This window comes from Haemaphysalis longicornis, unplaced genomic scaffold (genome assembly GCF_048455015.1).
Source record: "Haemaphysalis longicornis isolate Haplotype H1 unplaced genomic scaffold, Haemaphysalis longicornis Haplotype H1 scaffold_5, whole genome shotgun sequence".
Taxonomy (NCBI): Eukaryota; Metazoa; Arthropoda; class Arachnida; order Ixodida; family Ixodidae; genus Haemaphysalis; species Haemaphysalis longicornis.
Window position 1 is genome coordinate 19,937,028 of NW_027526385.1, and position 6,318 is coordinate 19,943,345.

The following is a 6,318-nucleotide window of genomic DNA, read 5'->3' on the forward strand; positions in this document are numbered from 1 at the left end:
GCAGTATCGCTATACTCAAACAAACGTGAATTTCATACTTTTACGTGTATGGAGCATCACATTCGGATCGAAGACCTATATGTAACTCCCATAGTTCTGCAGCCGCATCCAAGTGCACTCACATGGATGGAATACCCCGCGCGGAAACATCGCGCAGCGTCTGATATATTTGCAGACAAGGCCTCCTCTTTTGTGAATTAAACAATATAAATATCGTGTATACTTTCGAAGCGAAACATGCTGATCTTGAGAAAGGTTTGCCCCGCAGGCAGGCTGTACAAGCGTTTCTCTTCTGGGCATCACTCCTATGCGGCCTTTATGTGCCTTCCTATACGCGAGTTCAACCGAATAAATCCTTCTCCATTCACATGCAGTATGTGGCAGGATTAGCTTACAATCTCTTACTTCGTTTTAAACCCAAAAGGGGCGACTAGTATGCTAAATCCGCGCTGCAAAAAGAAGAGCGCCCCCGAGCTAGCAGCGTACCGGCTTGCGGGGACCGACTCAGCGTTGCGCATATCTGCCGAAGGGGGCGCTGGGTGTCGCGGGCTCCGTGTCGCCCTCTGGGCGCTGTCCGGAGCCTATACAGCGTTGCTGTACGTACGATGAGGTGGGAAAGGCGGTGTAAATTTCTGCTAAGCAATATGCAATGGGCTATGTCGCCTGTGCGGAGAGATTTTTCGGAATCGCCAAACAATGTACGTCAATTAAAGGACACTCCACTCGAGAGGCCTGACAAGGCAGCCAATGCGGTGGTGAAGGTGTGCCATAAAAATGCGTCATACCCACAAAGGGAGATTCCCAGGTAGCACAGAATGTCTAGAAAACGTCGTATTTATGGAGGAAACGTCAGAAAGGGATTTCAGACAGGAAAAGATGGCTTCTAGAAGTCAATCATTGCCAGGATAATATCCCTCAGACAATGACGTCTTTAAAACGTATTTCTGATAACTGCTGTTAGCAGTTCTTCCTCTAGCCTTCTTGTAGCCGGCCGTACAGTCCCGCGCTTGAGCACGCGCTGGTTTGAGAGTAATCAGGTTTGGCGCCAACGGTATGGCCTGATGTGACTCCATGGACTGCATGGAGGAAAGAAAAGGTTATGGACTGGGAAAACAGTGGCTTTCCTCTCTGCCTCTACCTCCTCCGCAGCGTTCGCATGAGCTTGGGCGCGCGCTGGGTTGAAGAGTAATCATTTTGGCGCCAACCCCAACGGTCAGTTTGCGGCTGGGCGCCGATCTTCGAGCTTCTTTGTGTAGCCCTCATTTTTGTAAGTATTTGCTATTTGTGCCGTTTTCATTGGTCACATATTGTTCCGCCCGTTGATACCGCCGCGCTGTGACATGATTCTGATGTATTTGTGACAGTGATTCTGAAAAAAGCTTTATTTCCAGCCACAAACGCCCGTTAAGTTGTCTTGATGTGTGCAGTTTCGCGATGTTGTCAAACACGAGTGTTGTATACGTAATACCGTGGTTAGTTTTAAGCGAGAAGTATTTGGTTAAGCAGCTGCTCCTGGAATATATTGTTGGCATTGTAACATTTATTAAATGTTTTGGTTTACTTGCGCGACAACTTGTGCTGCATCTTGGCATCCTTGGTCGGAAACGCTGAGCTGCGCTTTCACCGTAATTTTTAAGAAAGCCGGCGTCAAAATTTTGCGGCATCTTTTTTGCACTAACCCAGGAGGGCCGTAAGCGAACAAGTGGGTTTGTTTCACTCCTTATGGGAGAATTCTGTCGTCCCATGCCATGACGCAGTGCCTGCCTGACAGGGCGTCGTGGGTGAACGTTTAGCCAGCCGCAGCGCCTGAGATATCCGTGTTTTGATGCCGATAAAGCTCTGCAAACCGCCTTCAACACGGGTGCCTCTGCTCGAAGCGGCATTGCGATTTTACTGGCGCCGGTTTATTTTTTTTCGCAGCAATTGTTAATATCAACGTATTGCCGCAATTAAAATCTACGTAGGTTCAAATCGCGATCTGTTTCGGAACCTACCCGACTGTTGCCATCGCAACATGCCGCCCCAACCAGATCATAGACGTGCACGTCGCAAGATGTTAAATCCTGGTTAGAGATAAGGCTCTTTCGGCAATGTTAAATTAAAGTAGTGCAAAAATGTCGCGCGATGGTTAGTTTTGCATATTTTAAGCAAATTTTAAAATATATCAGCTTGAAACAACAATTCTTGGGAGTGGATATTCGGCCGGCAGCCGGCCGACCCGCGCGAGCGGAAGTTTGCCGGCAGTCTCCCCTTATTGGCTTGCTGCGGTCACATGATTAGTGCCGGCATGCTGTATGAGAACGCGCTTTGCTGGCAGACAGCTGGAGAGTTTTCTTTCGCAAGCTGCCGTGAAGCGAAGAGTGCCGGTCTTCCGCGCTGTAAGCTGTTATTAGCCGGCAGCTTTCTTGGCAGTTTTCTGTCGGAGCTGCCTAATTATTTGCCGGCTCCTTGCCTTAGCCGCGACACATGTTCCGTTAGGTGAAGGGTGCATGCCTTTTGCGCTAGGATAATTATTTGCCGGCAGCTTGGTTTAACTAAAGCTCATATTCTAGGCCCGATTTTAACGCACTGTGGCGGCCCAAATAACCGAAATAAGCCACCCGGCCGTGCTCTCACGGCAAATAATTATTCTGACACGAAATGCCGGCACTCTTTGCTCGCGAAGGACAACTTCCGTGACAGTACGACCACGTGGGTTATTTCGGTCATTTGCGCCGTCACAGCGCTTTTAAAATGAACATAGAATAGGACCTTTACTTAAACCAAGCTGCCGGCAAATAATTTCCTAGCCCAAAAGGCCTGCACCCTTCACCTGACGGAAGATCGCTGTGCCACGTGGCTCAGCGAAGCAGCTGGCAAATAATGGACCTTTTTCCAGTACCGGTTCCTCTAGCGGCCGCCACAGCGAACTAAAAATGGCAGTAAGGCGCACCCCCAAGAAAGTGTGGCTTTCGGAGAACTCGTGCACAAAATATCCTGGTCCTGCAGCACCTCCCGCACTGACCCGTCACCCTCACCTTTCACATGAATGTCACGGTAGCAGGCGAACGTTCAAGTGACTAATCTGCCGTGTTCGAAGCGCCCCCCCCCCCCTTTTTTTTTTTTTCTCATTTTCGTAAACCCCTCACTGGCAGCCATGTGCTGGCAGAGTAGTCAGTCTTAAGCATTTTCACCCCTTTTCTTAGAAAACCATTATTGTATGCACGTACGAACCCACCACGAGGAGAACAAAGAGAGAGAAAAAAAGAAAACGTGCAGATTATAGCCGCGCCCTAAGCAGGAAACCGAGGGGCGCGCTTTTGCTTATTTTGCCCGAGGCGCCTGCCAAGAATGGCGGACCGGCAGCCCGCGCATGCGCAGATCGCTACTGGAAAAAGGTCCATTAGGCAGCTCGCGACAGAAAACTCGGGCCAGAAAAACAAGCTTGTGCCACCTCGTCAGAGGTTAGTCAATAGGTAGTCAACTCCTTTTTGGGCTGTGAAGCCTGCAGTGTTAAATGAAATAGCACCATGCTTGCTGCTTCAGCTTGCCCTGGTTCAACTTTTTATTATCTTATTGCAACTGCTCAGTTTAGTTAAATTTATGTGGTCCGTACAATAGGCCGTAAAAAAGGGATGTTCTCTGAAATATGCGTGCGTGTACAACTCTTTTTAAGAGGCTGTGAGAGCGAATATGCAAACACGAGGAGCCACGGACGCAGAAATGAAGAAAGTCCTCATGATCCAGCTCAAGAATGCAAAGGCGCGAACGTAAGACCCACATTGACTAACACATAACAGGGTATTTTAAACGGATTACACACCTAGGGTTTTTATTGGCTTTTTTTCTGCAGTTCATCCAGACAACCTGAACAGCTGGAGGTACGACCAGTACAGCACAGCTAATTAAGGAAAGTGCAAGAAATGGGAAAGGCGTCGTCGACAGAAAGGTCACAGAGGATTTGCCCCTCATCAGTGCAGACAAGAGGACCCCATTATCTGTTGTGGTTGCTGAGGGTATTTTTTTTTTTAAGCATGTATGAACCATGACTATTGATGAAACGTTTTGGCATTTAGGATAGGTTTACTGGTGATATTTGCTAGTCGTGCCGCACATGGCCTTTTATTTGTTTAGAAAAATTGGCGCATTGTTTTCTTTTTTTTTCAACCATGTATGAACCATGTGTATTGAAGAAAAGCTCTTTGCATTTAAGATATGTTCACTCCCGCTGGTGATGCTCTGTTAGTCATGCTGCACGTGGCTTTTTATTTGGAAGAAAGTATTTAACACATGTTGTGGTACATTTTTACAATGTGATCTTTCAGATAAACGCAGTTCAATAGACCCTATGCGAAATTGCTTGGTGATCTAGCAACACTGATGTAAACGAGACCGTCGGCCATATTGGTACGGGCGCCGATCGGGAAGTCTCGTATTGTTTACTGTGGAAGAGCAGGTGACGGTAACGCGGTATGGCTCAAACTGGACGGCGTTTTCCGGCTCCCGACCGCGGATTGTGGACGAAGGACTTGTCTGCGTTGCCGACTGTGTCCGAAGACTCGTACTACTCGGGGTGCCGTGCCAAAGACCCATCCGAGCGGCAGCGGAGCAGGGCATGCCGCCTAGCCACCGAGGCGCATTGCTCGCCTTCATCGGTGCGGACAAACACGTGCGACTCGCAGTAAGTAAATCCTTCTTTGTTTTTTACTTGACGCGAGTTAACCGGTATGAGTATTTGTATGGCACTTTGTTCACCGTTGTTTACCATGCAAATGCGCAGCGGCGACCCTGTTGCAGTAACTCTGAAAGAGGAAAGCGACAATCGCCAGACCATACCGCTAGTGGGTGGATTAGGTATTTTCAAATGCTGTACATCGAATTTACGGGATGATTTTTGGCGAAGATGTTAACGGAAAGGTTGCGGCCGTTTTCCGTGACGGTCGTCCGCCCGCGCGTTTGCCGCAAAGCAATCGTGCTTTGCGGCGAAGTCAACTACAAAAGCGCACATATGCCTTGAATTTTCTTTTTTTGTGTTTTCATTATTTATTGCGCATGTTCTGCGCAAAAATCAGTTTGTGTGTCTTTCTTCTCCTTTTTTGGCGGTGGGGTGGTTGTGTTTGTTTTAAAGCGCATGCTTTTGGTGTGCACGAATAGATAATACAGTAAAACCTCGTTAGCTCGAACTCACTGAACTAGAAGATTTTTTTTAATTCGATGGGTCATCGGTATAGCCCGAATGTTTACCTGTTTATCTCGAAAGATTCTGGAAGTGAGTTCCAGATAATCATATTATTGCTTGCTTAAGTTACGACGAACACGATTATGCGGGTACACGATTATGGTATCATTACCCACGCTGAGGTTTTTAAATGTTAAACTTCCTTCTCTTGAAAAATGCATTAACAAAGCATGCAGAGATACTTGCACGCTCGAACTTGACAAAAAATTTTGACATCATTGCTGTTTCAGGTGTAGATTATTGCCCTTGCAACAATGTTAAGGAAGACACAAAATCTGGTCATTTTGAGTCTGTTCCTTGCGGCCACTTCTTTCTGCTCTTTACCATAAACTGTAGCGGACTAGTCCTGCTCTTCACTGAGTGTTATTTACTTATACTCTCTCTGTTCTTGCAGGTTGGGCCTCATCCATGTGCTCAGCAGCTGCTTTCGCTCCCAGAAGAAAAGTGGCCGGCCCTAAGTTGTGTGCCTCACCTTTGAGACGGACAGTGGGGCGATTGGGGAGGCAGCGTGCGATTGCCCGGCGGGTTGCAGTGTAGCATGGAGTCACATCCTGGCTGCTGTGCACCTACTCGCCCTCTTGCTAGCCGAAGGTTTTAAGAGGCGCCACCAAAGCTTGTGTGCACTGAGCTGCCACAACAGTGGGGAGCGTCCGAGACAGCAGGGCATCAAGCCAGCGAGTGTCCAAAACATTGACTGGAGAAGCCCGCGATAAAATGGCCCCTCCCTTCCCTCACCAATGCGTCTGTTCGATGCACGTCGAGTACAGGAAGTGCCGTGCAGGCGCTTGGGAGAAAACTTGGTAGCCTTGGGAATGAGTTTTTTGCCCCAGTTGTGCTGGCCTCCCGCTCCTCCTCCTCCTCCCCCCCCCCCCCCCCCCCCCCCCGCCAGTGACAGAAACAAGGACTGGCATGGCACCTGAAGGGTCACCTATGAGCTACCAGCAAGCATTCAGGAGCACGCAGCAGAGGCTGGGCAACGTCGCGTTTACTAGACCGCGACATGCAGGGGTGCGCGAATGCTTCTTTTTGTTCCATTTATATCCACAGTTTGCTATACTGCACGCGCTATAAATCAGCGAAGTAGTTTAATTTACTGGGAT

General features: G+C 48.5%; 1 long non-coding RNA gene across 1 annotated transcript; it reads left to right on the forward strand.

Annotated features, from left to right (window-relative positions):
* Nucleotides 1-4,089: 4,089 nt before the first annotated feature.
* Nucleotides 4,090-5,978, forward strand: LOC144139100 (uncharacterized). The gene is made up of 2 exons (XR_013316046.1): nucleotides 4,090-4,660; nucleotides 5,613-5,978. It is a non-coding gene; the product is annotated as an uncharacterized LOC144139100 (long non-coding RNA).
* The last annotated feature ends 340 nt before the right edge of the window (nucleotides 5,979-6,318 follow it).